The 18757-nt window shown below is 49.7% G+C and overlaps 1 protein-coding gene and 1 pseudogene across 4 annotated transcripts in view; one reads left to right on the top strand and one right to left on the bottom strand.

Annotated features, from left to right (window-relative positions):
- BCR (BCR activator of RhoGEF and GTPase) overlaps positions 1 to 18757 on the top strand; it is a 120949-nt gene that overhangs the window by 4360 nt on the left and 97832 nt on the right. The gene's annotated exons all lie outside the window — the stretch shown is intronic.
- Positions 6406 to 6482, bottom strand: LOC136327778 (small nucleolar RNA U3; annotated as a pseudogene).

Here is an 18757-nt window from a genome sequence, read left to right as displayed (position 1 = left end):
CTTCCCAACCCTCAGCCCCTGGCAACAACCACTCTGCTTTCTGTTGCTATGATTTGATTGTTCTGTATACTTTGTACAAGTGCAGTCACAGTATTTGTGCTTTGTGTCTGGCATAATGACCCCGAGTTTCATCCATGTGGTAGCACAGACTGTGCATTCTGAAGGCGGGGGTCCCCAGCTGCTTCCAGGGCTCCTGTGGAACCTTAACCAGAGCCAGACACACAGCACATGCTGGAAGGTTCCTCCTTCTCATAGCTGTGGGGTCGGCACTGGGAAGTTGGGAAGGTCAGCTTGTCTTTGGAAAGTGTCTTTAGAGTTGCACCTGTCTCTTTCTCACTCCATCCCTGTCCTTTAACTCCCCCCCTGAAGGAATTGGCAAGCCCTGTCGTGAGAGAGGAGGCCAGCAGACCCAAGGACCTTCCCTTTTCTAGTCCTTTTTCAGTGTAAAGAATTCCTAATCTGAACACCCAGCCCTGGGTGCCCCTCTGCCCTTTTCCAAGCATCCGTTGTGGGATGTGACTGCAGATCTCACGTTTCTTCGTGGTCTCTCATGTGAGAGGCTACCCTGCATTGATTAAGCAGCTTAATTTGCCCTTTGGGTTCTGGTGACATACTGTCACCTGAATGATTATTGCTTTGTTTTTCCCTTGAATGATTGAATGAAGCAGTGACCAGTTAGAATGAGTAACTATGGGGCAGTGAGAGGTCACCCAGCCTCGCGCTGGCTCCATCGACATCTCTCTCGACCAGAGCCTGTGGTCACCTCTAAATTGAGTATAGGCTCCACTCCATGAACAGAGGCAGTGAGGACAGAACTGGATGGAGTCTTTTTATTTTTTAATTGATTTTAATTTATTGTGTTTTCATAGATTCTAGTGTCCCCCCGAATGCATCCCCCCCGTGTTCCCCTCAACATTCTCCTTGCCCCCTCTCCCCAACGCCCTCCCCCTTTCCTCCAGGATTTGCTTTTTTTTTTTCTGCTCTCTATAATGCTGTGTTATGTATGTATAATTTCACCAATCTCTTTCCCTTCTCTGATCCCATCCTATCATCCCCTTTCCATCCTATCATCCCCTTTCCACCCTGTCATCCCCTTTCCCTCTGTCCACTTTCCCTCTGGTCCCTTTGATCCCGTCTCTGTCTCTCTTCTGTTCCTCAGTTCACATTGTTCATTGGATTCCTCAAATGAGTGAGGTCCTATGATGAGAGCACTTAGTCATCAACAGGATGGAAACGAAGTCTAGATCAAATTTTATAAGGATGCCCCGGCTTGGGAAGGATGACTTTCTTGTCAGGGGACAGCACTCCAGGACCTTTTACTAAAGGAGCTGGGAGTGCTGTTGGTTTGCATGGGCACAGGGGAACGTGCCTTTCCCATTTCTCCCTTTGCCTCATTTGTTGCCTCAGTAGCCACCCCCACCCCTGGCTGGCAGTCCTGTGGGCCAGAGGACCCGTGTGTGTGACTGCTGCCCTCACCAGGGCAAAGACTCCAGGTGAGTCATACGCTGGGGCCCACCCAGGAGAGGCCCGGGGCTGGGCTGGGCTGCGACTGGCCCCTGTGTTCGAGAGGGCTCCGCGTTCACAGTGTAACTCAGGTTGTGTGAGTTTGGGCTAAGGAAACTTTTTAGATCAAGGCTGTTGGCAGGGGGCCAAGGGATGTGTGGATTAAATTAACTAGGAACCCCACAAAGGTTTTTGACCCTGACTGGAGTATAATACCTAAGGTTCATGTAGGGTTTTTTTCTTTGAAAAAAAAAATGTAGTAATTTTAATTAAACTATGTTATTTATGAAGTGTGATGGGGGTTTTTTTGTTGTTGTGGTGGTGGTAAAATATACATCATAAACTGTACCATTTTAAGCTGTTTCAAGAGTACAGCTAGTGGCATTAACTGCGTTCACATTGTTTTGCCGCCATGGCCACCATCCACCTCCGGAATGTTTTCATCACTCCAGCCAGAAACTCTGTTCCTGCTAAGTGGTAATTGACCTTTCTCCCCAGCTCCAGCCCCCAGCCCCTGGCCACCACTGCTCCACTTTCTGTCTTCATGAATGTGCTTATTTTAGGTACCTCATGTAAGTGGGATCATGTATTTGTCCTTCTGAGTCTGGTCTGTTTCACTCAAGAAGGGTTTCTGAAGTTGGGAACCGCATTCTTGGTCTTAACTCCCCATGTCTGGTCCTTAATAGGCATGTTCTCTTTGGGAAAACACCTGTTAGTGATGGCAGTATTTCCTGGGCTCTCACACGCATGTTTCCAAAGTGGCCCAGTCTATTAGTTTGCTGAGACTACCGTCACAGAACACCACGGCCTGGGCGCCTTAAACAGCGGAGGTGTATTTTCTCTCGGTTCTGGAGCCTGGAAGTCCAAAATCAAGGTGCCATCCTCTGGCTACATCTTCATGTGGTTGTCCCTGTGTGCACGTGCACCCCTGAAGTCGGAGTTTTTTTACCTTATAATCTCACTAGGGAGATTGAAGTAGAGCCCACCTTAACAACCCCATTTTAACTTGATCACCTCTGTAGAGGCCCTGTCTCCAAATACAGTCACATTCTAAGTCACTGGGGGTTAGGACTTCAACATAAAAATTGGGGGTTGAACACATTTCAGCCTATAATACTCAGAGTGCTTTATTGGGTAGCACAGGGAAGGTCTACCGTAACAGAGAGAGATGGGCCTTACACTGGCCTCACTAGCTGTTTTGATTTAAAAAAATTTTTTTCATTTATTGATTTGAAAGAGAGAAACATTGATTTGTTCCACTCATTTATGCATTCATTGGTTGATTCTTGCATGTGCCCTGACCGGGGATCAAACCTGCACCCTTGGCATATCGGGAAGATGCTCCAACTAACGGAGCTATCCAGCCAGACACACCAACTGTATTTTAGAAGAATTTGAGTAGAGTGTTGTGGTATGGGACCCAGACCAGGCTACAAGGCGCCCAAAGTGTCTTGATGCTTCATGTGCTGCTGCCTTCACTCGACTCATCTGAAGTTCGGGGTTGGAGTCCATGATTGCTAAGATCCTTTCAATTCTTTAATTTTTTTCTTTAAATTATAAAATTATTATTAAGACAACCTTTAAAAACTTTCTTTCTTAATTTTTAAAGAGTGAGAAACAGGAAGGGAGAGTGAGAAGCATCAACTCGTAGTTGTTTCACTTCAGTTGTTCAGTGATTGCTTCTCATACGTGCCTTGACAGTGGGAGCGGCAATCAAAGGTATTTATTGAGCATCTACTATGTGACAGGCACTGTCTTTGTGGAAATTCTCTTTATTCATGGCTTTATTCATACATTTGTGGAAAGGTTCATCTCCAAGGACCTTATCCTTTAAAAACCAACATACAAAAAAAGCTTTGTCATGTTCCAGCATCTTCCCTAACTGTGTATCTTTCTCCGCATTTGCAGCTATTTCCTATTACTCCTGTGCCTGTCTGACTTCCTTCTTCAGGGTGGTGAGATCCTGAAGATAAGACCAGAGTCTGTCCTGCCCCACTGTCCCACAGGACATGCCTCACTTTAGGTCCTTAACATTGTTTGATGTAATGGTGATCTGAGCCCACGGTCTGTGTCTTGAGTGCTGATGGAATGAGACCCCATCTCTGAGGCTTCTGTTTACTCCAACTGTGCCCTGATCTGTCCCATCCCCTCAGAACCCCATTTAATAAGTTGTAGTGGATTTTGGTGGGGGAGGGAGCTAATGATGTAATGAGCCTGTTTGGCTCCGGAGATTATTTTTCCTTCTTTGCTGAGGCTTTGGCTTCCCTGCTGCTACACCTTAGAGTGCGTCTTGAATCCTCGGACTGGGGCCTGCTAATTAGTGTCTTGGATTCTAGCGCTCACCTTTGCAGCCTTGCAAAATGACTATGGACAGAGGTGGAGGCTAGGGCCCAAGGGAGACGCGACTGGCAGGTTCATAGATGCACCTGCCAAGGTCTGGAGCAGGCAGACTGATGCCCCACCTATGTAGTGGGGACGCTGTTGTGTCCTGGAAACATTCTTGTAAAGTGGCTGGAGCAAGATTATTATCCTAATTATATGCATTGGCTGATTGGGTCTGAGGCGGTGTGAGACAAACACACAGGCCTAAAATAGCCCGCCCCAGGTCAGGCGGCGGGCAGAGGGGCTCATACGGGCCTTTCTCCTCTGACAGCAGGGTGAGACCAATCCCCTGAGAGTGGGCACAGAGCCACCCCCCAGAAGAGGAGGGGACCTCAATCAGTTGTTTTGCAAACGCGTTGGGGAACCAGCACCATGTCAGACAGGAATGGTGCTGAGTAACGTGAGACAGGCCTCCTAGCAGGTCATTTTCAGTCTGGTAGGGAGACAGCCAGGTAAACCAAAGTGCTGTGATAGGAATCTCCTGGGCCTGGCCTTCAGGCCGGTCCATGAAGGTGTCAGCCATCCAGGATGTTGTTTTTATCTTATTTTGCGAATCTGCCAGAGAAAGAGAATTCCTAACTTTGCACGTGTCCTCCTGGGGCACTTTGCTAAGACTCCTCCAGCAAGTTGTGTGGAGAGGAACCTAGGAGGACGGGCATGTCTGAAGGACACCGCCCTCCGTCCACCTTTTCCACCTAACAGTCAGGGAGGGGCTGGAGGGGAGGGATCAGTACGTGCTAACCCAGCTTGACTGTGAGCAGGTTCTGGGAGGTGCAGAGGGACAATGCCCGGCTGGGAAGATGTGACGGAAGTGGCTGGCCTGTTACACAGAGTGTCAGGAGCAGGGCCCAGGGAGCAAGGTTGGTGGCCAGGGAGTGCTAGGAAGGAGACATCTCCAGCTGGCTAGGAGACAGCCGAGGGGACCCTGGAAGAAGAGGGAGAGACTTGCAGCCCAGCCACAGCTGGGCCAGCCCAGCGGAGCCAGGGACACACAGCCCGAGGGGATCCTGGACTCAAGTGCCTCTGCTGCCTGGAGAAGAGCTTTTGAAGAGTCACTTCACTTTAAATGCCTGACTGCTGCCTTTTAGAAAATGCCGGTGGGATCAGCTGGTAAGCCAGTAGACTGGAGGAGATTTTCTGCATGTACCATATATGCGTGTAACTTTGCTTGTAACAAGATGAGCATTCTAGAAGTGACCACCTAGAAGCAACATATATCCACCTGGTCCGGGGAAAGAACACAGACTTTGAAGGTAGAAGACCTAGACTTGCTCAGGAGCCAGTATGTGGCCTTGACAGGGATTTAATTCTGTCCACTGGAGGGGCCACCCCACCCTGGGAGGCCTTGTAGGAGTGTGAGTACATAGAGTGGGTGGTCTGGCCCCAGTCTGGTCTCTCAGAGTCACTCCCTCAAGCATCTAATGCCAGTTGGTTAAACACCACTTAGCAAGAGATTTTAAAGGAGAAATGCATATAGTTAAGTAGATTCAGACCATTTCACCTGGTCAGCTCCATGAGAGTGTCCAGAATGAGCTCTAGAGGGGGGTAGGGGTCTGCTGTGGCCTCATCCCCCTCTGTTCCTCTGTGTGTCCTCCTGAGCTGAGTGGAATTCTCACACCTGAAAGATACAGTATTATTTGTCTGCATTGTGGCCCCTAATGAAAGCTGGCTACTTTATCTGGTATGAAGCCCCATCAGCCAGGTATCTGGGGCCACACCACTGCCCAGTAGGATAGCATGTGGTCCCCTTGCAGTATTCTTGGACTGCTTGGCCTGGTGGCTTCTGGGGTCCTTGGAAGCTAGAAACAGAGGAAGACACAGATTTCTTGGTTTTTCTCACAGCCACTCCCCCACTCCCCCACCCCCAAGTTTGTAGAGGGAAGACCTAGTACCACTTTGTCCTCATTTTTAGTGATTGTGAGGCCTTAAGAAAGGAAGTAAAAACCACAGACTTTCCTATTTTAATAGGAAACAAAGGAGGAAGACAGGAAGCTCTGAGAATTACTAATGCTTTGGCATATCCAGGCTCCATCTGCAGCTTTCCAAGGACTTCGCAGACCAGAGGGTGTTGCCCTAGATAGTGTGGGAGGACACTGCAGAGGTGGGCTTGGCCCTGGCGGTGTGTCCCTGAGGTGCTGGGCCGGGGTGCACCAGGGTGGGCGAGCAGCCGGCCCCCTTTGTGAGCTGCGGAGTGCACAGAAGAGCTGTGCAGTGTTTCCCTCAGAGCCTCGGGGGCCCTTGGGGTGACCAAGTAGCTCGGAGGACCACAGGGCTTTCGGCTCCCAGACCACAGTGACCATTGCCTTCCACTGTCCCCCCCATGCCCAACCCCTACTTTCTGAGGGGCTAGAACAGCTGGACCTGCAGCCAACCTGGGGGTGGAGCTGGCTTTGTCTCTTGTTCTTCCCACTCTCTGTGAAGCTCCAGAAAGCCTTTTGCTTGGAGACCTAGAGGTAAGTGCAGTTCCCATCCTGTCTGGTGCCTGGGTGTTGATCGACAAGTGATTCTCTGGTGTCCTTGACTTACAGCTATGTTCCTGAGTGTTCATGGTGTTTTCAGTAACAAACTATAGAAATGATCCCTGAAAGTATAGTCTTCATGGTGTTTTTAAAACAGCTTTACTGAGGGCCCTGGCCAGTTTGCTCAGTGGTAGAGCGTCGACCTGGCGTGCAGGGGTCTCGGGTTCGATTCCTGGCCAGGGCACACAGGAGAAGCACCCATCTGCTTCTCCACCCCTCCCCCTCTCCTTCTTCTCTGTCTCTCTCTTCCCCTCCTGCAGCCAAGGCTCCATTGGAGCAAAGTTGGCCCGGGCGCTGAGGATGGCTCCATGGCCTCTGCCTCTGGCGCTAGAATGGCTCTGGTTGCAACAGAGCAACGCCCCAGATGGGCAGAGCATCGCCCCCTGGTGGGCATGCTGGGTGGATCCCAGTTGGGCGCATGTGGGAGTCTGTCTGACTGCCTCCCCGTTTCCAACTTCAGAAAAATACAAAAAAAAACAACAAAAAACCCCAGCTTTTCTACGCTGTAGAATTTGCTCATTTCAATTGTATAAACTGGTGTTCCTTAGCATATTCAGAATTAGGTAACCATTATTCCTGTCTAATGATAGAGCATTTTTATCACCTCAGAAGGAAACTGCTTCTTTCAGCCATGACTCCCTCTCCCCCAGCCCTTGGCACCTGCTGCTGTTCTCTCTCTGTAGATTTGCCTTCTCTGGACATTACATGTGAATGGAATCATAGAACCTGTGGCCTTTGGTGTCTGGCTTCCTTCACATAGAGGAAGGCATTCGGAGATCATCCATGCTGTAGCCCACGTCAGGACTTAGTTCATCTTTGTGACCGGGTGTCATTCCAGAGGCTCTCTCGAATACAGATGATCCGGCCCTGATTGTTCTTGAGCGCTCTTTGCTGGCTCCTGGGAGTCCTTGTTAGACCTATCTGGGCGTGGGGGCCTAAGAGGGCATGGGTGGAGGGCCTGGTGGAGCCTCTTCTTCATCAGGGAAGGACCTTGGGCGATGGCAGCTGCAAGGTTGTAGGGTTCATTATGAGGCCAGGGAGATGGAGTTTATTTCAGCCTCCAATCCGGTGCCTCCGCCTATCAGGCCTGTGCGTCAAAACCTGCTTGTTCAGAGACAGGCCTTTCCATCGGAGAATTTTCAGGCTGTGGCCTTCCCCGAGTCCTGGCCCCTACCCCTTTTTATTGTGGTGAAATACACATAACATAAAATGTACCACCTTCTATTTCCAGAACTCTTTCATCTTCCCAAACTGAAACCCGGCCCCCATTAAGCAGTAACCCTTCACTCCCCACTCCTCCAGCCCCTGGTACCCACCACTCTCCTTTCTCTATGAATCTGACTGCTCTCAAGTGCCTCATACTCATGGGCTCCCACAGCACTCTTCTTTGGCGCCTGGCTTGTTTCACTGAGCCTGACATCTTCAAGATTTCTTCCTCTGGCATTTTAGTGTCAGACCTGGTGGTGGTGAACAGTGAGCCATGAAAAGACTGAGCTGACTGCAGCCTCTGCTCTGGGGAGAGGGGCAGGGGGCACATTGAGGAGCACGCTACATTTTACAGACTGCCTTTCTGCATAGGAGTCCCCATGGAGGAGCAGCGGGAACCCCCAAAGCTGAGTTGTCCGAGGTAAAGGACTCGAGGTCACCCATGGGGCTTGTTTGTACTTGTTTCTAGTTGAATAGGGAGGGTGATCTTGTCCCGTGGCCCTTCCTGATGTCATGGAGTGACTGTGATGTGAGTCGGACGCACAGGCTGGGCCAGAGAAGCCATGTCCACCTGTCCTGTCCTCTTGGGAGGCACTGAGGTCACTGTGCTGGGCTCAGAGTCATCCTGTGGGCTGGAAGTCTTGGTGACCTGACTTGTGAGTGATCTTAGGCGGACGCTTAGCACAGCATGTTCACCCTCTGGTGTGTGCATGAGCAGGTGCGTGCCAAAGCAGTATTCGTCATTGCCCAAATCTTAAACTTTCTACCAGAAAATGTCACTCACTTAGGATTGTTGACTTCTGAAAGCGTTCTGCCTTCTCCATCAGGAATGTGGCTGTGAATGTGGCTGCTTTTGTGTTTGCAGGCATTGTATTGTTACCGGAAACATATTTGACAGGTGCTTTCTTCATTTAAAAAAGTAGCCATTTTCAGATTTCCATGACTGTGGAAAGACAAGGACGATGAGCTCCCTGCTCATCAGCCACTTCCCGCGGCACCAGGATCCGGCTGAGCCCGCCTCACTCTCCCTTCTTTTCAGTATTTGTTTTTCTTCATTGTGGGAAAAATTGTACATAACATAGAATTTACCAGCTTAACCATTTTTAAGGGTAGAATTAGTAGCAGTAACTGTTCAGTGTTTCATAAGGGGCAGAGTTGTCGGGAAAACATGGCTCTGTTCTTTAAGACAGGTTGTCCCTCCCGATGTTCTAGGAAATAAAGAGATGGTTTGGACTCAGCCCTTAACTAGGTTGGGGGGGCCTGAGGACCAGGGTGGGAGCAGGGGCGAGAAGGCCCCTAAAATGCCGCAGCATGGGGCAGACCTGGAGTGCGCAGTGAGGGCAGTCTCACCTCTGTCCCGTGGCTTAGGGGAAGGGGAAGAGGCGTGTTCCACGCAGAGTCAGGAGTGGGCGAGACCCCAGAGGCTGGCCAGTTTCAGCATGCTCAAGAAACAGCAGGATCTGCTTGGTTGGAGAACCTGGTATAAACTATGGGGGGGTGGAGGTGGATAGGAGAGTTGGGGTCCTGCTGTGTAGGCCCCAGGAGTCAGGCAGAGGAAGAGTTGTGTTTCCTTGGGCAGTGATAGACGCCACTGAGGGTTGTTGAGCAGGGGGAAGGCACCTTTGGAGCCGTTCCTCAGGCAGGTGCGTCTGGCCTTCCAGCCATGGTGTGTGAGGTGGCCTGGTGGGAGTGAGGTGTGGGTGGGAGGAGGAAGGAAGGGACACTAGTGAGCGGACTGGTAGGGGGAGACTGAAGAGAAAGGTGAACCTGGGGATGATAAGGGCTGTGCCAGAGGGCCTCAGGGTGGGCAGCAGGATGTGGTCTCTGGGAGAAAGCCAGTCTGAGAAGGAAGAGGGGGACAGGAACAGGGGAGGGGCTGTGTGGGGGAGGAGGGCTGGAGCAGGCCTAGGACCTTGCATATTTGGGGGTCATGTGAGAGAGAGGAGGCATCTGGGACAAGGAGGTGGGAAGGGTGGTGGGGTGTGTGTATTGCAGAAAGGCTAAAGGGAAGTGACCCCTGGGAGACCATGGAAAAGGCCGCATGTGGATGAAGGAGAAACTGTAGTGCTGTGTGCAGAGCATGGCGTCCATTATTCTGGCAGCGGGGAGCTGAGAGGATGTGTTTGTGGCCAGGGGTTGAGGATTGGAGATCTAACTGCCCCCTGAGTGGCCACCTGTGGGACTGCTCAGTTCCCGGGGCAGGGCCAGGTTCCCATCCGCTGGAGAAGTGACCTGGACAGTGAGTGCCAAGGAGGTGACCATTGGGATAGTGTCCCTGGGGGTGGATGGTTCAAGTAGGGCTTCAGGGAAGTGATTCAAGTATGTGTGGGTCTTGTAAGGAGATTGATGGCCCCAACATAGGAGTGGTCAGGTTACTACTCTAGTGGCCAGGAGTGATATGGATTTGCAGGAGTCTGGTCACAAGGGCCTGGTGAGCAGGTGGCCATGTTTCAAGGGCGTTGACATGGATCACCCTGGGGCCCTGGGGGTAGGGAGTTGAGTGAGTAGGGAGATGATTAGGAAGAAAGAGAGATGACGGTGGCAGTTAGACCAGAAAGCAGAGTCAGGAGTCCTAGGGTGGGGGCCCCAGAGAAGGTTAGAGGGGACAGGGAGGTCTGCCCTGTGACTAGCACACAGGGTCGTGGTGGGCCAGGGGATTGAAAGTGTGGCTGTGGGAGTGGAATCCCCGCGGCTGCAGGCAGAGGGTTGGTGAAGAGGAAGGCAGTGGGCAGCCCTGTGCTGATGGGGTGTCAGGTGTGGCGCCTGGCTTTGGGACCCCATGGGGCTGTAATGGTTGAGGTCTGAGACCTACTGTGCACTTGGGTGGGTTCATGCGTGCCAGGTAGGGAGACCATGTTGACCACTACCTTTCATGGGTCAGTCAGATGGGCCTGTCTTCATTCCTGAAGCAGCTAGAATTTAGCCCTAAAAAATCTGTAATTATTAACATAATTACATTATTAACATAAGCCTGGTTTCCTCTCCTGTGGTGTTTCTTTAGCGGCCAGATGGCGTGAGTCCCTACAGCAGGCTATTCTCTGCGGAAGAGTGAGCAAAGCCCCAGAAAGGGCCGTGTAGGCTCTAGAAGGAGGTGTGTGGGGCTCCAGAAAGGGGTGTGTGAGGAAGTGTGGGAGACTTGGTCCCAGCACACCTTTGTCCTCTCCTGGCTTCCCAGCCCTGTGAGCCCTGGGCTGGCTTTATTTATCCCCGTGAAGTCTGCAGTGTCGGGTTCTAGCAACTCTGGCAAGGAAGTCTGGGAAGGTTAATGGACTGAGACCCAGCCCATTGGCTGTCTGGGAGAGGCACTTTGTCCTAACTGCTCAGGAAGCATGGGGCTTTCTTGTGGAGTGTCCACTGTGTTGGGCTGGGCAGCCAGGTCCCCAGAAAGCCAGTAAGGGGCCTGCTCCCTAATTTGCAGGTACAAGCTGTCATAGTCAGCTGTTGGGGTGGGTACTTGGCCACCAGAACCAGTGCCCTGCCTGGTCGCCCCATTAGTATGGGGGATACATTTGGAAGAAGAATGGAAAATGGATGTTTCTTTTTCTCTCCTTCCCAGCCTTCAAAGCACTGAGCTCCCTCAAGTATGTGAGCTAATCAGTCATTCCTAAGGGAGGAGGGTCCATATGTTTATGGAATTCTAAGACGGGACATGACAGGGCATGACTGTTAATAAGACCTTGGACATCAAAAGACTTTCTGGTGGGTCACCCTTGGATCTGCAGGCATCACGGCGTGAGCTCAGACACCCACACCAGCCCTGTGCTCAGGCTCTGGAGTGCACAGGCCAGCCAGGGGCAGTGGGTCAGGACTCATAGATTGTCCTTGGCTGTTCCCTTTTAGAGCTGTTTTGTTTTGAAGCTTCAAGGGGGCTTTTTAAATGCTGGTCTGGTCTGTGGTTCACTCGGGAAGGTCTGGGGGTTTTCATCTGACTGGGACTGCTTTTGTGTCAGCAGGACAGCACGTGACATTAGCAGCCCAGGTATTACCTGGTGTCCATGGAAGTGTCTAAGCTCTTGGAGGCCATAGCTTTTCTCTGCTCAGTGCCGCTAAGCCCAAAGATTGTCAACAGAGTGGTTATGGGAAATGGGAGTGCTTGACCTGGCAGACATGGAAGGCTACACATCCTGACTGCTCATGTGGAGGATAGCTTCTGCTGTGGTTTAAAAAAAAATCACACACACAGACACACTTGGCTGGTCACTCACTCCAGGAGAATTTGATTGGTGAGGCTTTTATTGTTTATATTTTTAAATTTTCAATTTCCATGAATCAACAGAGTGAGCATGGCACAGCTGGCACCTCTGCTTAGGGTCTGCCATGGCTGGTCAGTGTCAGCCAGGCCTGCCTCACTTCAGGTGCTCTTGTCCCCTTCTAAGCTCATTCAGGTTATTGGCAGAATCCAGTTCCTGGTGGTAGGAGGACTGAGGTCCTGTTTGCTTGCTGGCTATCAGCTGCTCCCAGCTCCGAGGCTGCCCCTTTTCCTAGGCATTTCACACGTGACTGTTTGATTTCTTCCTCTGAGAGAGCCTAGGTTTTTGAAGACCTCCTTGGGTGATTTCCCCTGCAACCAGAGTTGAGCACCTTTGCTTTGCTTCAGGGAATCCATGGCTCTGGGGCTCTGACTGTGGGTTTGGCCTGGTCGCCATATAGAAGAGGGAATGGGTTTCTTTTGGGTCGTATCTGAAAGGCTGGTGGTCTGTTGTTAATGACTAGAAGCTCAGGGAGACTGGTTTCTGCTCCCTGTTAAGGTTTTCTCTTCTTTATGACTTTATATAAAATCATACTCATAATCATTTTATGTAGCAGAGATCTTGCTGTTTTGGAAGCTAAAAAAATATTAATACTTTTCCTTCCACCTTCTACGTTCTTCTGGCTAGGCTGATAATCAGATTAACAGTGACAGATTATCAGGAGGAAATCAAAACTTAATATATGTTCATGGAAAATTCACACAGGCATGAAAACTCCAAAGACAGTAAGGCAGCATGGGGTATGTAAGACCTTTTGGACCAAGGAGAAGGGGGGAGGGTATTAGATTTCAGAAGTGAGATGGGCAATTTACAGGGAGTTGAGGATGAGCAGAACACACGTGGGGGGGGGGGATTCTTGCTAGGTGAGTCAGAAATAGTGGGACACAGGAGGTATTTTGCTAACAGGCTTGGAGTTCTCCTGCTTCAGGGAATGTTCTTAAGGTGATTAAGCCAAGGCTCTTTCCCAAACCAGGTTTCCCTGTTGAATCTCTTGGGCAGGAAAGGGGGGAGAGTCTAAAAATTTCTTCTGAGTCTTGTTTCTTAATAAATAGCTTAAAATCAGTATCTCAAAAGAGCAGCTTTGGAGCGACAGAATTTTACTTGGTTCTAAATAGTCCCTTTACTTGGTTCTAGATTGTCCCTTTACTTGGTTCTAGATAGTCCCTTTACTTGGTTCTAGATTGTCCCTTTACTTGGTTCTAGATTGTTCCTTTTCTTGGTTCTAGATTGTTCCTTTTCTTGGTTCTAGATTATCCCTTTACTTGGTTCTAGATTGTCCTGCTTTTTGTCAATTAACAGGAGCATTTTCTTGTTTTACTAAATAGTTTAACATATTTTTTTTTAGTTTGTAAACATTTTTAATGGCCACAATATTACTTTATAAAAGAATTATAGTTTAACCGATCTAATTTTAATAAATTTTGTTGGATATTTTAAGGTGTTTACTGTATGTAGCTGGTTAAAGTGTGCAAGTTAGTAGTTTTTGATATACAGGTGTTGCATTATTAATTTTTTAAAACTGGTAGAATATATGTAACATAAGTTACCCTTTTAACCATTTCTTATTGTCCAGTAATATTAAATACGGTCACATTGTTGTGCAATCATCACCGCCATCCAGCTCCAGAACTCTCTTTGTCTTGCAGAACTGAAACTCTATACTCATGAAGCAATAACTCCCCATCCCCTCCACCCCAGCCCTTGGCAACCACCATTTTATTTTGTCTCGATGAATTTATCTATTCTGGGTACCTCACATATCAGTGGAATCACACAGTATTACTGTCTTATTTCATTTAGCATGATGTTCTTGAGGTTCATCCGTGGTGTAGCATGTATCAGAATTTCCTAACATTTTTTAAGGCTGAGTACTATTCCATTGTTTATATTTACCACATTCTGCTTTAAGTGTACCATTCAGTAGATTCATTATATACAGTGAACATCTTTTTTATATGGGCTTTGTTTGCATTCCAGCCTCTCTCCACCAGAGTGGACATCTGTCAGTGGATTCACCCAGGGGTGTGGCTGGTTTTAAGACCTTTGATATCCATTGTCAAATGACCTTCCAGAAATATCCTTCCAGTTTCCCCTTAGTTCACAATTAATCTTCTGTTCTCCTTTGACTTCTTTTTTGCTCTTATTCTTTTTGCAAGACTTTACCAAAGTGGTTCCATCAAGTGATAAAAAGGCTGAGCTGGGTAAGGCCTTGCCTCCTCCAAATCCCAAATTACGATCTAGGGTTTTTGTCTGGACAAGCAGGAGCTGAGGCTAAGGTTTGCTTTAGGAGGTGTCTGCTCTAAGCTGGGTCCCACTGTAACTTCCCATTCCTTGATGACCTCAGAAACTGGAGAGGCCCCAAGGTGGGGCCACACAGATCCAGTCTCTAATTTGGGAAGATCGCTAAGATTATTGGCTGCATGACAGTTTATTGTCAGTTCTATGGTGCTTGGTACTCCCTGTCCCCTTGTTTATCATGAAACTTGCTAGTTTACTGCTGTTCTGGACAGCTTGTAACTAAATCTGAAAAGTGTTGTGGCTTTTTTTTTCTCTCTTCTGAAGTGAGAAGTGGGGAGGCAGAGAGACAGACTTCTGCATGCACCCGACCAGTATCCACCCGGCAAGCCCACTAGGGGGCAATGCTCTGCCCATCTGGGGCATTGCTCCATTGCAACTGGAGCCATTCTAGTGCCTGAGGTAGAGGCCATGGAGCCATCCTCAGTGCCCGGGCCAACTTTGCTCCAATGGAGCCTTGGCTGCGGGAGGGGAAGAGAGATAGAGAGAAAGGAGAGGGGGAAGGGTGGAGAAGCAGATGGGCACTTCTCCTGTGTACCCTGGCCAGGAATTAAACCCAGGACTTCCACACACTGGGCCAACGCTTTACCAATGAGCCAAGCAGCCAGGGCCATGGCTTTTTTTCTGTGCATTCTGATTGTGGATTCAGTTTGCTAGGTAGCGTCGTCCAGTTAATTCTGGCCTATGGAGTCCTACCTGGCTTGAAAGGAAGCTCAAAGGAGACTGAATGCTGTGGTGGAAAAGGGGTCTTATAGAAGGGAGAGAGGCCATACATGGCTGCACTCAGCCAGCAGACGGGCAGAAGCCAGGCCAGGACAGCAGGACATTGTAAGGTTTGTCAGATCAAACACCTCACTGTGCCTGAGGGCTGGCAGCATGTAGGTTGTGTGGTTGTGTAGGTTGGAGGTGCGGGCAGATACAGCAAGGCTGCATTTGGAGGGAGGGCTGCATGGTTTAACAGGCTCAGGGAAGAAAAGAGAGGAATGGATATTTCTCTGGCAGTGATCAATTGTCTCACACTGCAGTGGGCATCCATCTAATTGTTTTAGCACTCAGTGCATCTGGGAGCCAGCAGTTCAGGACTCTCTGCCATCCCCCGATTATGGATTTATAGAGCTGGGGCTCATGCTGTTTACTTTTCCTGCTCTGTGTTGCCCGTCTTGGCCATGCTGTCGGCTGTCACGCTGATGCTAGGTGAATTATTTACACTCCCTGGGCCCCTGAATGCCCACCTGTAAATTAGGAAGCCACACAGTAGCTTCTTTTAAGATCCCTTTAGTTTCTTGATTCCAAATTAAATTATGTCACCCTGACTTCCCAGAAAATTACTTGGAAGACCTAATTGGCAAGTATCCTGAAGCAGTCTTTGTGTAAAACCCTGATTGGGTTTGGCTGCCTCCAGTGCCTGGGGTCTGGAGAGCTGTGGTGGGCCAGGGGGTGGGTTTGGCTCTGTGTGCAAGTTTAATAGGAACCAGAATTCTGCTTTGCTGGTTGATTTGACATCTTCCTTTACTGCCCCACTAGCCAGAGACAGGGGTCAGCAAACCCCTCGGGTCCTTGGACCAGCCCCCAGGGCTGGCACAGATGCTCAGAAGCATGCAGGTGTTACCTGGGCAGTGTGCTGAAATGCAGAGCATGGGCATCTTCCAGGGCAGAGGTGATGGCGTCCAGGCAGGTAGTTGGCAGGGGGAGGCCTGGGCATGCCAGTTGGTACCTAGCCAGCCAGAGCAGCTCTGTGTGGTCAGAACGCTGTCCAGAAACTCGTGCTGAGATGAGCAGGCTCATGTGCACAGTGTTGCCTGCATGCATCCCTATGTTGTGGTGTCAGAGGGACGTTGGTACCTTGGAACCATCGTTTACCTTCATCACAGATGACCGGTCCTCTAGCAGCCTGCTGCCTTGTGAAGGCCCCACTTGTGATCAGTCCGAGGCTCATGTCCTACAGAAGCTCTCTGACATTCCTAGTGCCAGCGGAGCTGGTTAGCCCCGGGGTTGGGTTGGTCAGTCTGGCGGGCACGAGGACAGGAAGGAGTCTGTGCTGACCATCTGTACACCCATAGACGAGGATGCCTCAGAGCAGCCTGCACTTTCCTTGAGAACTTTCCTTCTGGCAGGCTTGGCTTCCTGTGCGCTTTGACTCCCAAGGACCCCAGAGTGTTCTTGTGTTCCTTCTGTTGTGGTATTGCAGGAGAGAGACCCTCCCCAACCCTTTACTGGAAATTTGCACTTACTTGGGTTTAGCTTTCTACTTTGTCACGGGATCCCATGTGCCTTCCGGGATCAGAGCCCCACTGCACCCTGTGGGGAGCTAGGTGGTGCCTGCCACGCTGATGCTCAGACATAGGAGCTCAGAAGGGTAAGCAGCTTCCGTGGCAGACTCTGGCTTGAAACCAAAGGCGTTATTTGAGCCTCTGCTTTTTTTTCTGCAATATTGGGTTTGGCAGACCTTTTCTTAAAGGGCCAGATAGTAACTAATTTATGTTTTGTGGCAGAGAATTGAAATCAAGGCTCTTGGGTAAGTACTTATATAACCATTTCAAATGTAATCATTTAAAACCATTCTCAGATCCCTAGTCACACAAAAACAGGTAGTGATGGCTGGATTTGGCCATGGGCCCTGCTGATCCCTGTTCTGCAGAGAGCTGCCTCCTAATTCCTGGTGATTAGGAAATGAGGTGGTGGAGCTGTGTTTGGGTGTCTTACATCCGTGTTCAGGAGCTCACGTGATTCCCCATGGGACCTGAGGTGGGTAGTGTGAGTCTTTCTCTCCTCCTGAGGGCTCTTGCCTCCAGGACGTTGCTGCAGGTGCTGGAGCTGGGGTGGGAGGTGACCTCCTGGTTAACAAGGCCCTGTCCTCTCCCGTGCACCCTGCTGCTCCCAGCATTGACTGTTGATCCCCTGAAACAAGGACAGCCACAGGGTAATACTCATTGAAGCAGGCTAATGGGATGTGGGTACTCATGATGCTGTGTTGTCTATTTTGTATGTGTCTGAAATTTCTCATAATGAAAAGTTTTTTTTTTTAAAAGCCATTAGTTGCCTGACCTGTGATGACGCAGTGGATAAAGCGTCGACCTGGAAATGCTGAAGTCGCCGGTTCGAAACCCTGGGCTTGCCTGGTCAAGGCACATATGGGAGTTGATGCTTCCAGCTCCTCCCCACCTTCTCTCTCTGTCTCTCTCTCCTCTCTCTCTCCCTCTCTGTCTCTCTCTCTCCCTTTCTGTCTCCTCTCTAAAATGAATAAATAAAATTTAAAAAAAAAAGCCATTAGTTGATTAAAGCTCTAAAAATATACCCTCCATCTTGAGAGAACAAGGTGTTGGAATCCTGAATCTTCCTCAAGCCCCCAATATGTGAGTAAATTCCTGCTCACCTGTTTCCTAGCAGCAGATGTGCCTAAGAGGCAGCAGCCATACCTAAGCTACTCCATCCGTCTGTCAACCATTCATCCAGCTATCTATAGTGTCTGGCCATCCATCATTCATCCAGCCATCTGCCTTAGTTCAGTGGGGCTGCTACACCAGAATACCACAGACTGTGTGCCTATAAACAACAGTTTTATTTCTCACTGTTTTGAAGGCTAGGGGACCATGATCAAGGTGCTGGCAGATTTGGTGAGGGCTCGTTTTCTGGTTCATTAGATGGCCATTTTCTCATTGTGTCCTCACATGGCAGAAGGAAGAAGGGACAGAGCTCTTGGGATCTCTTTTATTAGGGCCGTATCCCATTCATGAGGGCTCCACCCTTATGACCTAATTACTTCCCAAAGGTCTACTCCCTAATGCTATCACATTGGGAGTTAGGTTTCATAAACTCAGTCTGTAGCATCATCCATCATTCATTCATCATTCACCCATCATCTATCCATCATCCAACCATCCATCCATCTGTCTCTTCATCTGAAGTTCATGGACTACCTGCTGGGGTCCAAGCCCTGTGCTTAGGCTTTCACACAGTCTTTGACCCCAAGGAACACATAGACTCGTAGCAGCTGACAAATGGGTGCTGCAATAGTGGTGACAGCCAAATGGACACTGAGAAGTGACTAATTATGCTGTGTTAGTTCAAAGAAGGTAGCCCCGTAGCTGAGTCTTGAATGGACCCAAATGAAGAGTATGCTAGGGTATTGTGAGGGGAGGGAGTAGAGGAGAAGGAGGAAACATTCTGTGCATTAGAGGCATGGAGGAGTGGGATGGCATAGCTTGCTGCAGGGTTCAACAGCCAGAGCATGGCGTTGGGGCAAAGGACTGGCTGGTGATGAGGTGGGGTGGTCTGGTGCTACCTGCATGGAGGATGAGATGAGGGTGAGGTGTGAGAGTCCACCCTGCCAGCTCTATGCCTTACCTCTCAGCGTGCCTAGGCCACCGTGGGCTCCTGGACTTTTTCTGGACTGAGCTTCTCCCCCAGGTGACAGTCTTGCTCTAGCTGAGGCAGATGTACCCACCTGTACTCATCTTCATTTTGGCTCCTTGGCTCACAGTCTTCTGTTGGTAAGCCCCAGTCCAGACAGAGTGGTGTTTTGTGTTCATGTGCAAAATAAATAGGCAGGAACGTCAGTGTCAGTGGCACTTGATGCTTCAGTTGACTCCTCATAAGCCTGGT

The sequence above is a fragment of the Saccopteryx bilineata genome, chromosome 2 (genome assembly GCF_036850765.1).
Source record: "Saccopteryx bilineata isolate mSacBil1 chromosome 2, mSacBil1_pri_phased_curated, whole genome shotgun sequence".
Classification (NCBI taxonomy): Eukaryota; Metazoa; Chordata; class Mammalia; order Chiroptera; family Emballonuridae; genus Saccopteryx; species Saccopteryx bilineata.
The sequence above is the reverse complement of the archived record's forward strand: the minus strand, read 5'-3'. Positions and strand labels throughout refer to the sequence as shown.